Source organism: Triticum aestivum, chromosome 7D (genome assembly GCF_018294505.1).
Source record: "Triticum aestivum cultivar Chinese Spring chromosome 7D, IWGSC CS RefSeq v2.1, whole genome shotgun sequence".
Lineage (NCBI taxonomy): Eukaryota > Viridiplantae > Streptophyta > Magnoliopsida > Poales > Poaceae > Triticum > Triticum aestivum.
In genome coordinates this window covers 41292160-41309778 of record NC_057814.1, presented here as the reverse complement: position 1 = coordinate 41309778, position 17619 = coordinate 41292160, and positions in this window count along the sequence as shown.

Genomic DNA, 17619 nt, shown 5'->3' with positions numbered 1-17619 from the left:
AAAAATCAGATCAAGCGAAAATTACCATCTTGTAGTGAGTCTCAACATCTGTTGGCGTAAGCTGATGGACAAAAGGACTTGTGCGGCCAAGGCCACGACGAAGCAGGGCGGAATAGAACGCAGAAACGTTGATGTGGCCCATATCCAATCCTTCTGTGAATATTGTGCCATATGCAAGCTGCTCAGCTCGCCCAGATCGGCACAATACCTTCCCCGCACGACGAGCACGACGGGCCTGCGAGCAAGCTGAGCAATCGCAATGCATCGGCACACCACAACCATGCCCGCAGCAGGAGAGATTCGCGCAGGGGCCTGGAGCCATCGCAACAAAAACCTAGAAAAGGTAAAAAATAAAGAGAGGCTAGAGAAAGGAGAGGAGTTGCGGCTAGATGAGAAATGAACTACAAAGGAAGGGTAGAAGTTGGCCTACATTTATAGGAGAGGAATTCAAAAAGGTCAAAACTGAAAATTAAAGAGCAGTTAATGAAAATTACGTTACCAAGAATGAAGGACAATCAATAAAGGTTTATGTTACCAAAACAAAAAAGTCTTACCAGGAAGTTCTACAAAGACTTTGACTGCAGAAATTCCCACGAACTAACCGCATATCATTAAATAATAATTCTCTGAAAAATTATAATCCACAGACCATTTTATGTGTGCAGTTCTTCAAAGTCTTACCGGGAAGTTCACTATATGTGTGCATGAAGTGCAGTACATGCTCAAAATGAAGCACAAAGAAAAGCACTTTCGCGTAGTGCACAAAAGCAGAATTAGTGCACCTGATGTAGTCCTTAACTGTAAGCCATGCAGTCCGCAGCGTTGGCATAACCAGTCACAACTTTAGAACAAAGAAGCATGCACGCGGTGCAAAATGTGTACACCTGAAGCACAGGACCATGACGAATGCAGTGCATAGAGGCAACAAAGCAGTGCACACCCCTACCAATGCAGTGCACAAAAATGTAGCGCAAACATGTGTAGTACGGAATGCGTGCACATGCAGTACAGAACACTGATCAATGCAGTGCACAGATGATATGCTAAGGAGTGCACGCCCCTACATTGAAAAAAATACTTAAGATAGAAAATACAAAGAAAAAAATTGACCACCACAGGTGCATCCGGCCCCAGCCAGTCTCGTAGTAGGTCTGCGCCCACCGTAGGCGAGCCGTTCTGAGCCATAATGCATGGGGCCGGGCGCACATGGGCCCACAGGTCAGAGAGCATAGAGCATCAAGCGCCGGGTATAAGCGCCCAAATAAGTAACCAGAGGAGTTCAATATGACCGCCTCGCCAGCGCTTATAAACAGGTCGGGCACGCCTTCCGCGGGCGAGGTGGGACTAAGCATTAGGCCGCACAACAACGCACCGGGAACCAGCCGTGCTCACAGGCCGACCTGGGCCCAATGCGTCTTCACTCCACGAACATAGGCCCAACAAGGCCCACTAAGAAAAAATAATAACTTTAAAAAAATGGGGGGGGGGGCCAAACCCCCTACCCCTCCCGTACAGGGACTGCACTAAGTACACGCAAATATATAGATGCAGTACACAACACTAGAAAGATGCAGTGCATTTCGTTACACGAAGCAGTACGGTTTTGCCCACTGCCAGAAAAGCTTATCAAGTATGCAGCAATAGATGCATTCGCAACATATGAGTCATGGAGAATCATCTACGATGTCATCATGGGACTGGACAGGGCAAAAAGAGACAAAGAAGCAAAGCAGAAGAAGAACAAGGCTGTAATCCAATACAGCAACTAGAAATAATTCAGGGCTAAGTTTTAGTTTCACTTTACTTTAGTCGTTGTGTTGTTCTTTGTTTCATGTATGAAAGCTTTTGATTATGTCCATTGATTCATATCGAACATTTCTTTTGTAAAAACAATGTCGTTTTAGAATTATCATTAAATTTTATTTCTGTGGCTTGCTTATGTGTCATAGTTTGCTTCTGATCAATTGTTTTCGCTGAAATTAGTTTGTGTTAGAACAAGTATCCAGAAAACTTCGAAAAATTTAATGTGTGATACCAAAACGTGAATACAGTTCACATAACAAATACAATGCACTTCACAGAGTGTATACATGAAGTGCAGTACATGCACAAATGCAGAACAAAGGGGCTGCAGCAACTTTCGTTCAGTGCACAACATAAAGACTTGGTACGCGCAGTGCAGTACTCAACGGTTGTGCAAGTAGTACAAATGACATCATTTGTACTACCACGACATATATATACTCCAAAAGAAAAAATGCTTCAGATAAGGATAAAAAATTGACCACCCAGCTACAACAAGGCCACAGCTAGTCCCGTATTAGGTCTCTAAAAAATGTGTGCAGTTCTCCAAAGTCTTACAAGGAAGTTCACTATATGTGTGGATGAAGTGCGGTACATGCTCAAAATGAACCACAAGAGAAGCACTTTCGCGCAGTACACAACACAGATAGTGCACCTGATGCAGTACTTAAATATAAGCCATGTAGTCCATAGGGTTGGCATAACCAGTCACAACTTTGGCACAAAGAAGCATGCACGCAGTGCAAAATGTGTACACGTGCAGCACAGGACTATGACGAATGCAGTGCACATAGAAGCAACAAAGCAGTGCACACCCGTACGCTAGAAAAATGATACGTAAGAGCGAAAATATGCTACCCATGCAGTGCACAAAAATGTAGCGCAAACATGTGTAGTACGGAATGCGTGCACATGAAGTACATAACCCTGATCAATGCGGTGCGAACGTGTGTAGTACGGAATGGGTGCACATGAGTATAGAACCCTGATCGATGCAGTGCAAGGATGGTTTTCTAAGCAGTGCACGCCCCTGCATTGAAAAAAAATAGTTAAGATAGAAAATACATAGAAAAAATTTGACCACCACAGGTACACCCGTCCCTAGCCAGTCTCGTAGTAGGTCTGCGCCCATAGAAGGCGATTCGTTCCGAGTCACAATGCATGGGGCGGGCACATATGGGCCCACAGGTCATAGAGCATAGAGCAACGAGCGCCGTGTATAAGCGCCGAAATAAGTAACAAGAGGATTTCGATACGGCTGCCTCGCCAGCGCTTATAAACAGGTCGTGCGCGCCTTCCGTGGGCGAGCTGGGACTAAACATTAGGCCGCACACAACGCACTGGGAACCAACCGTGCTCGCAGGCCGACTTGGGCCCAATGCGTCTTCACTCCCAGAACAAAGGCCCAACAAATTCTCACAGCCCAAAAACAAACAAAACCCAACGACGCACAACTAGCAAGTTACTCCAGTACCCCCTCACCTTAAAAAAATGCAGTCCGCTGTGCAGTCTGGTATGGGACGAAAGATGTGCTGTCAATAAAGCATTGCAGTTCGCTTAGACGAATATTTTTTCCAGCTAATCAAAAACACTACCACGGCGAATCTTTTCACTTGGCTTCAACGGCACAATCCCACGTCACATCCTGACTTGGTTGACAAGCGCACGGGGTGTGACGGACTCGCCTGCGCATGCGGGGCCGCGGCACGCCGCGTCGCCACCTACTCCGGCTCGTTCCAGGCTCGGCCTCGCAGGGGGTGGGGAGGGGGGTCATGACCCCCCTGCTCGGCCTCGCGCTAACGCATGAAGTGCGCTTGGTTGAAAGGCGCAGTGCGGACATTCTGTTTTTCAACAATTGGACGCACGCAACCCTAGAGCCACACCCCTAAGATAGACAGGGAGGCGACGGGGTGTGACGGACTCGCCTACCATGCGGCGCCGCGGCACGCTGCGTCGCCGCCTGCGCCGGCTTGTTCCAGGCTCGGCTTCACAGGGGGGTGGGGAGGGGGTCACGACCCCCCTCCCACCCCCTGCTCGGCCTCGCGCTAACGCACGCAGTGCGCTTGGTTGACAGGCACAGTGTGGACATTCTGTTTTTCCAACAATAGGACGCACGCAACCCCAGAGCCACACCCCTAAGATAGACAGGGAGGCGACGGGGTGTGACGGACTCGCCTGCACATGCGGCGCCGCGGCACGCCGTGTCGCCACCTGCTCCGGCTCGGCCTCGCAGGGGGGTGGGGAGGAGGGTCATGACCCCCCTCCCACCCCCCTGCTCGGCCTCGCGCTAACGCACGTAGTGCGCTTGGTTGACAGGCGCAGTGCGGACATTCTGTTTTTCCAACAGTATGACACACGCAACCCCAGAGCCACACCCCTAAGATAGACAGGGAGGCGACGGAGTGTGACGGACTCGCCTGCGCATGCGGCACCGCGACACGCCGCGTCGCCGCCTGCTCCGGCTCGTTCCAGGCTCGGCCTCGCAGGGGGGTGGGGAGGGGGGTCACGACCCCCTCCCACCTCCCCTGCTCGGCCTCGCGCTAACGCACGTAGTGCGGTAAGTACAGGGAATACAAAGAGCAAATAAAAATCTATAAACAACCAAAAAATGGGGGGCCCCCCAACCCCCCCCATACCTTACAATACAAACAATAAGAAAAATAACCTGAAGGACGCATCTTTAGGCAAAAGCAGTGCACTTGGTTAGGCAAAAGCAGTGCAGTATCATAAAGCAATGCAGTTCCAGGATACACACATGAATGCATGGTCTGCGGCAAAGAAGTGCAGAAAAAAATCAGGTGCAGCAAAAACTTTTAGACAAATGCAGTGCTTTTTGTTGGACGAAGAAGTTCGGCATCACATGCAATGCAGCTTATGGGACACATAAGATACATATAAGCGTAACAAAAATGCCAGTTCACACAGAACGTGTAAGTCAACAAAAATAAAAATATACACATATATATACTGTATGAATTATTTATATAAAATACACATACAGATACAAATTCGTCTATAAAAAACACTGCTGCAAAAAGCAGACGACAATCACAACAACAGAAAAACAAAAGTCTTTTCATACATTATATACCTTAGACACCGCACAGTACACAACACAGGGTTTTTACCAAGTAGATTGTTACTGCGTCTGTGATTGCGACAGGGTAGTAAGCCCGAGGTCCGCAATCAGTTCTCGTAGCTCAAGCGGTATGTCTTCATAACACAACATGTTCGAAGAATTGAACAGCAGTTGGAACATGTACTCCGCCTTCCAATCTTCAACGGCAGGCTGAAAAAAGAAAAATTAAAAAAATGCAGACAATGATTAAATAAAAGGTTGTCATAAAGAACAAAAAGTGAAAAAGTAAAATAATAAAAAAAGTAACACGAAAAAGAAGAAAACAGAGAAGGTGTTACGTCGGTTTTGATAATTTTCTCAACTAGACGTTGGCCGTCATACAACTGCATCACCCTCAGAACATAGATTCTGCACTCGTTTGCTACCTGCGCTGGCACGACCGGGTAAGAGGGCTTCTCTGCCAATTTAACCCAGTCAGGGTGGTTCTTAGATTTATACACTTTTTCACCATAAATCGCCTTCAGCATCTGAGTCATCCTCCTCATCTGGCAAAAAAAAGGAAGCACAATGTAAAAATAAGACACACCACAGATCAAATTACTATTCAGACGAACCAAAAAATACAAAAATTGTTCTCAACGTCTAGACAGTCCCGCTTTTAAATGCACGTGAGGTCATTTCCTTTTATCTCCTTTTTTACAAGAATTATGGGGGGCCTGAGAAAAATGCAGTTCAGTCACGCACATGTTGCAGTGTACTACATAAACAAGTGTGGTTCTATGTGTGCTAACATTGCATGTGCAGTTTACAAAACAAAATGCAGTAAGAGAAACACAAAAAAGCTCTGCACGTGGCAAGAAAAAATAACATACCACTTCAGTGCAATCTGAGTGGTAATCAGTCCTGCGCCACTTTGTCGTGACATCAGGATGACCAGTGTACTTCCTGTAGGAGATATGCCCTAGAGGCAATAATAAATGTTATTGATTATCTCCCTGTTCATAATTATGTTTATGTTCCATGCTATAACTGCTGTGGTTCCCGAGCCCGTATATCCATAAAGGCTCTGGGGAGAACCCATATGCACGTGTGGAATAATAAATGGTAAAATGTATTCCTAGTCGTGCCTCTAAGACTAGCTCAAGTGTTGCATGATGATTATGTTTTCCCAATCATGGGCATGTCTATGCCAAGCAACTTTGAGGGCACAATGTCAGGAAGGACATTTTTGTTGAATCGACCCGAATTGATGTTATGCTATGAGATACATTCGTCACAAGTTAATGGTTTATAACACAGAGATAGTTAATGTTTGCATAATTCCTTAGACCATGAGAGTATCGAGTTTCTTCATGCTTGCTTCATGAACTTTGGGGTTTGTTAAACGTCATCCGTAACTGGATGGCTATTACGGCGGCTTACGGGTTCATGGGAAAGTATGTTAAGTAACTTGATAGCTCGAGATTGGGATTTGCTCCTCCGACGATGGAGAGATATACTCGGGCCCACTCGGTGTTACGGTGTCCATCATCGTCTGGCCAGACACTTTGTGATTTGATCACGGGGATGCCGGAACACGAAACGAGAAAAGAGAACAAAACCGGTAACGAGGTAACTTGCATAGTGGACAAAGTGTTGGCCCACGGGGATGCAATAAATCTCACCTCAGGTGTTTGTGATATATCGTGAAGCAACAGGAATAGCTCACCTCAACTGGAGGTTCACTCGAATATTCATTCGTGTGGGTATAGGGGTCAATATGGGTGTCCACGGCTCCGATGTTGATCATTGATCGGAAGGGGTTCCAGGTCATGTCTATACTTCACCGAACCTATAGGGTCACACGCTTAAGGGTCATCTATCTGCTGAATACTAGACAGGGAGTCTGAGAGAAAATCACCGAAAAAGTTTCGGACACCGAAAAGTTTCGGACAGCGGAATCGTACCGCAGAGAGAGGTCACCGGATGAGTTTCGGTGAAACCGAAAAAGTTGTTTCGGGGTATGCCATTAAGTCAAAATGGTTTCGGCACATGCCTGATAATTCTTGGAGGGTGCCAGAATCATTCTGGAAACTTTTTGGAATTTTCAGAAATAAAAACCGAAAATGTTTCGGAGCTGCCGGTACCGCTTTGGCTGTTTTTCGCAGATGAAATTCACTAATCTGAAATTGTTTCAGAACGAATCCAAAATCATTTTAGTGGGTACTGGAATTATTCTAAGACCCACAGAAATATTTTCGGATTTAGTGGACGCGAAAAATTGTCTTCATGAATAGTGAAAACGCATTCTTGTTTGCTTTTCGCAGATGAAAATCACTAAACCGAAATTGTTTCGGAACGCGTTGAAAATTATTTTAGTGGGTACTGGAAATGTTCTGAGCCCACATAAATATTTTCAGTTCGAACGGACGCTGAAAAATGTCGTCATGAATAGTGAAAGTGCTTTTTGCTTGGCTTCTTGGAGAAGCCACCTTGAGGGCCTTTTTGGTATTTCCCCCCTTGGCTTCTTGGAGAAGCCACCCTTGGGCTTGGCCTATAAATAGGGGTGGAGGGGGCTGCCTAAAGGATCATCCCTTCTCACATACAAGTGCCATGCATGATCTGGCTTCTCTCTCCCTCCCAGCGAAATAGTTTCGTAGAGCCGAAAGGCTGTCTGGGTTCCGGTGGGAACTAGTTCTGGACGGCGAAGCCCTGCCGGATAGATGACACCGTATGTGTGCAACTCTGTAGAGAGATCGTAGTTTCGGTCTTAGTTCGTGAGTGCCTCCCGAAGGGCTGTCCGTGTGACCGTCCGAGTTTCGAAGGTCCTCCCGAAGGGCTGTCCGAGTGACCGTTCGAGTTTCGAAGGTCCTCCCGAAGGGCTGTCCGCGACACCGTCCGGGGGGCTGTTCGACCGCCTCCCGGAGGGCTGTCTGAGAAGCAGATGAGGGTATACATCCTCGCGGTTGGGAGGTTGTAAATCCTAGCTGCGGGGATCTGCACCGCCGATCGTCATCGACTCTACTTCCCGCTGCGCTACGAGTCGGTAACGAAAAAGATCAAACCTTGTATGCAGTCTCCATAGTGGTCCTGGGCTGGTGCGTAGGTCGGAATTTTTTGTTTTCTGCTGCGTTCCCCTACAGTGGCATCATGAGCCGTGCTATGCGTAGATGCAGGTTGCGATCTAGAATACATAGAGATGTATGGGTATTGCATAATATAATTTGGAGTGGATGAGATCTATTGCTGAAAATTATTTATGCGGGTGACAGATGAAATCTGTTACCCGATGTTCTTGTTGCTTCCCTAGAATTTGCGTTTGCTCAATCTCGAGACAGCATGGTGGAATTTGACAAAGTTCTGGCAATCCGTGATCCTGATTGATCATGGAAGTGCTATCAGTTCTTTGGGTTCTCCCGTAGTCAAAAGAAAGATGAAATTCGCAGATGAAAGGGCATTGCAGATATGATCTGCACGGGGGTCATGCGTATGACGAAGTTTAGTATGGGGCTCGGGATTTAATTATCCCGTGTTTCATACACCCCGAGATGTTAATCTAGCAACCTGAATAATCATACTTGATGATAAAATGTTGGTAGCTGCGGTTTAAGTCAAAACCTTAGAAGCCACGTAAAATAAATTTTGCATAAACCGATTAGAGGCGTCTAACTTGGTTTTGCAGGATGTGCATGTGATGTGGTATAGCAGTGCTCATACTAATTCGATTATGTATGAGATGACTATATGATGTAATTTGATTAACATGACCTGCGTGTCATGATTCGGCATGATGGCTGGAGCCATATGATTGCACTTTAATGACCTGCGTGTCAACCTTGTTGTAATGCATTATTTTGTTAGCTATAGAGATAGCAATATTATCTGGTGCATCGACAAGGTGGTGGCAATCTTCGCGAAGGTGAACACCGACGCGAATGCCGAAGACGAAGAAATGAAATACTTCTCCGTCAGAAAGGGCTATACCATATCATGCTATTATGAATTGCCTGAGATGTTTATCCCTTATGATGCACCCTTCTTGATTGCGCGGTAGTCGCTTTTATTAGGGTGATCTCTCACTTAAAATATCAAGTAGTTAGTGTTCTCCCAAGTGTAGCACCGTCACGGCACCTATCTTTTCGGGGTGCGCCATGGATGCATGGGTACGAACGATTAGAGAAGTGTGAGGCGGGTGAGGTCAGACCTCGCAGCAAGATCACTTGGTTGTCTTGACGTTCATGGCAGGATCGTCCTGAGCTCGGAACACACGCATCGAAAGATGAGCAAGAGTCACATAGAGATGTGATCGGCAAGTTGGCCTACCGATTAAAATTCCCGTTATGAGATGATGATTCTATGGCGATGAATTGAAGTCTGGATCTTGTATCACTCAAAATTAATTGTGAGAGATATTGATTTGAGTGGGAGCGCACTGTTGAATTAACATGTTTAATTCTCAGTGCAATTAATTATGAACACTGTCTAAGTGTTTCTTGCATAATAGTTGTAGAATAATGGCTCGCATTTCCACCTTCCCTATTAAAATTGAATAGCTGTTAAATATCTGGTTAAAACTTTACGATTGGTAACGTAATATGAGGATTGTCCTCAAAAGTGCCGAGAAGGACTTTGTCCTATCGCATGCTTTCCGTATCCTCCCGCTAATGCTATGGATCATGTGACTCTCGTCCTTCGATCCAAAAGCTAGAATTCTGTTACGGTCAAGTGGAATATGTTTGCTTCCATGAAACCCAAACTTCGAAAGTTGGGATAGTTATATGATATTCATGGAACTGAAAATTATTTTCAGATACAAACAAAGCAATGTTTGTTTGCAAGTATTAGTAAAAGTGTTTACTATGCATTTGACTGTTGGGAAAGGGATCCAGAAGAACGCCTGTCATATAATGAAAGGTGAATAAAACAACAACTTAAAGAGAAAGGAAGTGTCCAAAGGGTGTTAGTATGACTTACACGCCTAGGAAGTCCGGGGCTAATGCCACTCTTAAGTTGGGTGCTTCTTCTGAGAGTAGGAGAAATACTAAAAGTTAAACTGTTAGAAGTATAAAGGCAAAAGGAAAGAAGACTGGAATATCCAGCTCATGTATGAATGTCATACAAGTTTTTGATGTATAGAAGGCTGGTCAAAGATATAGTTCTTGCGAATTATGGTTAAACATGTTAATCACTAATTCTTGGGTATTGTGAGTTCATCACAAAATGCCCGCTCGATTGCATTCTGTTGCAACTCGATGTAAGAACTACTATGGCCTGAAAGACTAGCTAGAAATGAGGTTAAGGTATACACAGGGAACATAGTAAATGTTACTATACCTTCCATCGGTGTATTGCCGTCTGTATTTATTTTCATAATTCATTTAGAGTTTTACAAACTCTATCCCATTGCATAAGGTATCTTGCAAGAAGGTTGTTCATAAGAGAACTTTTTATGTTCGATGTTATGAATAACACAAGGGCCATACTTTCATTATGAATGAGATGTATGTTATGAATATTGATAATAATACAATACCTCTGGGTTTACTTTCATAATTCATTTTAGAGTTTCATACACTCTAGCCCATTGCACAATGTTTGTTGCAAAAGAGTTGTTCATAAAAACAACAATTGTTGTTAAGTATTATGAATAACATGAAGGGCCATGCTTCCATCCAAGATGGCATGTATGTTATGAATATTGATGGTAATATGATACATCCATAACACTGACGCTAAATGTCGCAAGACTAAAAGAATACCACACAAGTGTGGCACTACATTTGGTCACATTGGAGAAACCCGCATGGAAAATTCCATTATGATGGATTTTGAAGTCTTTTTGATTTTGAATCATCTGACACTTGCAACTTTCCTCCGAAAAGTGAAGTGACTAAAATACCGTTCACAGGCCATAAGGAACGAACAACAAACTTATTAGTGATCATACATTTGATGTGTGTAGTCCGATAAGTGTTGTTAGTGGTGGATTTATTTATCTTCAGAAATGACTCAAGTAGATATATGGATATTTACTTGATGAGACGTAAGTCTGGATCTTTTGAAATCATTCGAAAGGTTCTCAAAAATGAAGTAGAAGTTATTGTAACAAGAAAATTATGTTTCTGCAATTTGATTGCACAAAGGAATATTTGAGTTACATGTTTAGCGAATGTCTGATGAGTTGTGAAAGGGGTTTCATAACTTGCACCTCCCGGAACACCACTGCAAGTGGAAAGTCTGTGGAGATGTAATCAAACCATTTATGACATGGTAAGGTCAAAGATGACATAAATAAATTTGCCATTATCCCTTTTAAAGTGATGCTTTAGAGACTGCGGCTTTTACACTGAAAAGAGCTACATCGGGTCTGTTGAAATGAAGCCATGGTATGGTACGCCCAACCATGTTATATCTTTTCTTAACATTTGGAATATGGGGCTTGTGTAAAAGGTTACAAACCTATTCCAAATCAGACAAGTGCTACTTTGTAGGTTATACCAAAATGTTGGGTATTCCTCCCTCACTATACCGAGGCAAATAGTTTTGCCGCGAAACGGTGTGCTTTTAAAGAGAATGGTTCTTTCAAAAAGGTGAGTGGGAGAATAGTGCAACTCGACGAGATAAACAGTATCTACGTCATCAGATCAAAGGAAAGAGACCTTGGAAGTAATTCCAGAGTTTCCTACTGCGACTGATACGGAAGTCTCTACAATAAAATGTATGAACTTCGGTCGAACTTGCAGCTGAACCACGTAGGCAAGGCTCGTGCAAACCTCTCAGGTGCGCAAACGAGATATTGTTGTTAGACAACATTATACCTACGATACACAAGGAAGCGTTGATGGGCCCTGACTCCGGAATTGGCTAAATGCCAATACAACCCGAGTTAGTTTCCATATAAGTGATTCAAGATTAAACCTTGATACACCTTTCGGAAGACTTAGAGTCTAACGAATATTTATGGAACTTAAAACTGATACGGATAAAAATGTTTATCCATAAAGCTCGACTTGTTGAAATAACAAGTTCAAGAGTTGACTACGATGAGGTTGTTTTCATCGTAGCGATGCTTAAAGTCGGTTCGGGTTGAACTAGCAATTAATACATATTTCAATCATGAGATATGAAACATGGATGATAAAAGGATTTCCATCTGATGGAAATGAAAGCTAGGACTTGTATATGATACAGTCCAAAGTAATTTGTCGATCCAGAGGATGCTAGTAGGTATGCAAACTTCAGAGTTCCAGCAATGGACAGAAGAGAGCAAAATGGAGTTGGAATCTTCGTGTTTTGATGAAATGGTCAAAGGGGTTTTGACTTCATCAATGGGTAACGAAGATGCTTGTAATTCAAGAAAGTAAGTGGGAGCGTAATAATATTTCTAAAAACCTTATGTGCTTGGCACATTGGTAATTGGAAATAAATTTCTTGACACGAATTAGGACTTCATTTGAAAATAGTTTTTCGATGAAGTGCTTAGGCTAAATAGCCTCAATATTAGGCATGATGATCTATGGAGATAGATTTACCTAATGGGGCTAAGCAATGAATACATATTGACAAGATGCTAAAACCTTTTAGCATTTAAAACGCCAAGGAGTGATTCTTGCCAAAGTCACATGGAAAGAGTTTTTGCAAGACTCGGTGTCCCAAAACACTGATGAGTAAAATACATGATGCAGATTCCACACACTTTTGTGTTTGGATTAATCATGTATTCCATGGTATGTAAAACAACCAGATATGTCCGATACTCCCAAGGTGTTGCGAGTATGGATACCAAAGTGATCAAATTACTGATCATGGGACAACAGTGAAAGATGTCACAGAGTACTAGAGTAAGTACTGATGACATGGTTTTCTCGCAAGCAGAGATCATGAAGAGTTCGTTGTAAAATGTTACATCGATACAGTCTTCATCTTTTCTCCATGCGATTTTCGATTTAAATTAAGGGTTTTGTGTAACACACAATGTGGTGGCACAGTTAGTTGGAATTTGTTCAAACTAGTTACTGTGGCGAATTCTATAACAAGGGCTAAGTATGTTGACGCTTTAGAAGCGACAAAGAAGATGTTGAATCATATAGTTCATTCATGAACTTAGTATAGTTCCAAGATGGCTTTTGACAATGGGACACTACTGCAGGTAGTTGCTCCATAACTCAGTCTGAGGAATCCAGGTTCGACCTGTGATTCACATACATACAAAGCCAAGTCCACACAAAATATGAATTTTGTGAAAACGTGAAAATGCGAGGACATGCAAAGATACACACGAAACTGAAGTCGTCAGATCCGTTGGACATCAGGCTATACCACAAGCGAAGCATATTTACACCGGTGTGCCACAGGTGTGAAGTGCATTAGCATAAGCTAGATTATTGTCTCTAGTGCAAGTGGGAGTCTGTAGGAGATATGCCCTAGAGGCAATAATAAATGTTATTGATTATCTCCCTGTTCATAATTATGTTTATGTTCCATGCTATAACTGCTGTGGTTCCCGAGCCCGTATATCCATAAAGGCTCTGGGGAGAACCCATATGCACGTGTGGAATAATAAACAGTAAAATGTATTCCTAGTCGTGCCTCTAAGACTAGCTCAAGTGTTGCATGATGATTATGTTTTCCCAATCATGGGCATGTCTATGCCAAGCAACTTTGAGGGCACAATGTCAGGAAGGACATTTGTGTTGAATCGACCCGAATTGATGTTATGCTATGAGATACATTCGTCACAAGTTAATGGTTTATAACACAGAGATAGTTAATGTTTGCATAATTCCTTAGACCATGAGAGTATCGAGTTTCTTCATGCTTGCTTCATGAACTTTGGGGTTTGTTAAACGTCATCCGTAACTGGATGGCTATTACGGCGGCTTACGGGTTCATGGGAAAGTATGTTAAGTAACTTGATAGCTCGAGATTGGGATTTGCTCCTCCGACGATGGAGAGATATACTCGGGCCCTCTCGGTGTTACGGTGTCCATCATCGTCTGGCCAGACACTTTGTGATTTGATCACGGGGATGCCGGAACACGAAACGAGAAAAGAGAACAAAACCGGTAACGAGGTAACTTGCATAGTGGACAAAGTGTTGGCCCACGGGGATGCAATAAATCTCACCTCAGGTGTTTGTGATATATCGTGAAGCAACAGGAATAGCTCACCTCAACTGGAGGTTCACTCGAATATTCATTCGTGTGGGTATAGGGGTCAATATGGGTGTCCACGGCTCCGATGTTGATCATTGATCGGAAGGGGTTCCAGGTCATGTCTATACTTCACCGAACCTATAGGGTCACACGCTTAAGGGTCATCTATCTGCTGAATACTAGACAGGGAGTCTGAGAGAAAATCACCGAAAAAGTTTCGGACACCGAAAAGTTTCGGACAGCGGAATCGTACCGCAGAGAGAGGTCACCGGATGAGTTTCGGTGAAACCGAAAAAGTTGTTTCGGGGTATGCCATTAAGTCAAAATGGTTTCGGCACATGCCTGATAATTCTTGGAGGGTGCCAGAATCATTCTGGAAACTTTTTGGAATTTTCAGAAATAAAAACCGAAAATGTTTCGGAGCTGCCGGTACCGCTTTGGCTGTTTTTCGCAGATGAAATTCACTAATCTGAAATTGTTTCAGAACGAATCCAAAATCATTTTAGTGGGTACTGGAATTATTCTAAGACCCACAGAAATATTTTCGGATTTAGTGGACGCGAAAAATTGTCTTCATGAATAGTGAAAACGCATTCTTGTTTGCTTTTCGCAGATGAAAATCACTAAACCGAAATTGTTTCGGAACGCGTTGAAAATTATTTTAGTGGGTACTGGAAATGTTCTGAGCCCACATAAATATTTTCAGTTCGAACGGACGCTGAAAAATGTCGTCATGAATAGTGAAAGTGCTTTTTGCTTGGCTTCTTGGAGAAGCCACCTTGAGGGCCTTTTTGGTATTTCCCCCCTTGGCTTCTTGGAGAAGCCACCCTTGGGCTTGGCCTATAAATAGGGGTGGAGGGGGCTGCCTAAAGGATCATCCCTTCTCACATACAAGTGCCATGCATGATCTGGCTTCTCTCTCCCTCCCAGCGAAATAGTTTCGTAGAGCCGAAAGGCTGTCTGGGTTCCGGTGGGAACTAGTTCTGGACGGCGAAGCCCTGCCGGATAGATGACACCGTATGTGTGCAACTCTGTAGAGAGATCGTAGTTTCGGTCTTAGTTCGTGAGTGCCTCCCGAAGGGCTGTCCGTGTGACCGTCCGAGTTTCGAAGGTCCTCCCGAAGGGCTGTCCGAGTGACCGTTCGAGTTTCGAAGGTCCTCCCGAAGGGCTGTCCGCGACACCGTCCGGGGGGCTGTTCGACCGCCTCCCGGAGGGCTGTCTGAGAAGCAGATGAGGGTATACATCCTCGCGGTTGCGAGGTTGTAAATCCTAGCTGGGGGGATCTGCACCGCCGATCGTCATCGACTCTACTTGCCGCTGCGCTACGAGTCGGTAACGAAAAAGATCAAACCTTGTATGCAGTCTCCATAGTGGTCCTGGGCTGGTGCGTAGGTCGGAAATTTTTTGTTTTCTGTTGCGTTCCCCTACACTTCCTAGTGTCATGGAAATCAAATGTCTAGCGATGCTGGTTCATCGTGTATAAGGAATAATGACCATCCTTGGAGCGTGGCATCATAATCTGTTCACATCAAAAAAATGAAATGAAAAGTTATTTCGACACGTAGCACTAGGACCACTGTTACAAAAAATAACTATAAAAAGAAATGCAACAAACCAGAAAAATAAATGACAGGAAACAATGAACTTACCAGTTTTGCGTCCAACAGGTTTACGTCGTCACTCACAAGAACCTTGAACTGGTTAACTACATCTTGTAAAACAAACGTGCTATGCACTACTGGCAACACAGGGTTGACTTCATCATCTTTCGTCACAAAGGTTTCCATCTGAAGAACATACTGCAAAGAAAAAAGAACAAAAAAAGGGAATGAAAAAAGGAATAAACAATGCATTCAGGCATGGACATAAAAAACCAGTACAATAGAAAAAATGACAGCACACGTTTACCGTGATAAATAAGGGTGAAAGTAGCACACGTTCACCAAAATGATAAAACTAAACCCATTTCAGGGTCTTGCTTCCAGTACTTGATGACAAAATCCATGAGATACGAATCCATTAAAGCTCCTTTGCCAAATGTATTATATATATAGTCAACAGTGCAAGTATCAAGATCACCAAAAGGACTATGCACCATAAAGAACGCATTCCTGCAGTAAACATACAGATATGGGATCCATAAAAATAAAATTAAAAACAAAACACACAAAAAGGATTAAGCGCACACACATAAAACTTACTCGCGGTATTTGGTTACAAAATCTTTGCTCAGAACAAGATCCTTTATTTTCCTCGCCTCATCAATATATTTGAACCTCGGAGGCTTCAATTTCTCTATAGAGCATCTCAACTTAAAATCCCTCTCACCTGCCCTCTTGTTCGAAAATATTTCAACGTCATCCTCAGGAGGGCGATTAATTGTTGCACTCCTAGCCCTAGTGGCGCGAGGACACGGCGTAACAAAATCATCATCATCAACATCAAATACATCGCGTGGAGAGCTAGGTCGAGAAACACTTCCACCATCAGGTCCAGACGCCACAACCGTGTTCAAACCATCTCCAGCCAAAGAACCAGAATTATCTAGAGAGATTTCAATGACACAATCCTCCATAACCACCTCAGAACCCTGGGACTCGAACAGTGACGTACAGCCTTCATGAAGCCCACCATCAAAACCTAAAACCGTGTAGAAAAAACATGGAAACACTCAGCACAAAATACAAAACCTAAAAACATGTAATACATCTCATTAAAATAAAAAATGCAGTTCACTAAAGAATAGAATGCAACACAATTTTCTACAACAATGCAGTCCACTTGTCTACAGCAATGCAAAACAAAATATGTACACAACAATGCAGCCCACTTGTATACAACAATGCAGCCCACTTATGAAGAACAATGTAGCTCACTTGCCCAAAAAATAAAATTCATCTCACTAACACAACAACAAAAAATATACACATCAATTCTAAATCACGAACTTAACTAAACAAACTAGTTAAAAAAGCCCATAAGAGCCAGAAGCAAGCAATACACACAAAAAATAAAGGAAGGATAAAGAAGTTCACTAAAACAACCTTTATCTGCGAAAATTAAAAGTGATGTTAAATCAAGGGAACACTTTCTTGATGTGAGCCAACTATACAGCATGGCCTTTCTGATGTAGCCAATGTGCTCCACCCCAAACTGAGCAACTCGAACACCATCCCATGTCTGCAAGAATTGAAACATATAGAATCCACAATCATGCCTGCAATAAAAGAATAAAAAACATCAGTTTCACAAAAAGAAATAAAAAAACTTGAGCAATATGGAGAACAGGGGTTGTACGGAACACACCCATTTGGCTGTATTGGGACAATGACATGTTTCAACACAAATCCATCAAGTGTAGGAGGATTTAGCGGCTCATCAGAACTTGAGCTTCCTTCTTTCCATGCACGCTTGATATTTTTAACCATCCTCCTAAAAACCCTGATCGCATCAGCGCTGCCAGGTTTATTGAGCGAGTCAAGAAATTCAAACCGCCTTTCTTTCACATTTAACACAACTACACAATAATGACCAACGCCATCCCTCATATTTGGCGGATCAAAAGTTGCAAAAAGGACCTATTCAAAGCACGAATAAATAAAT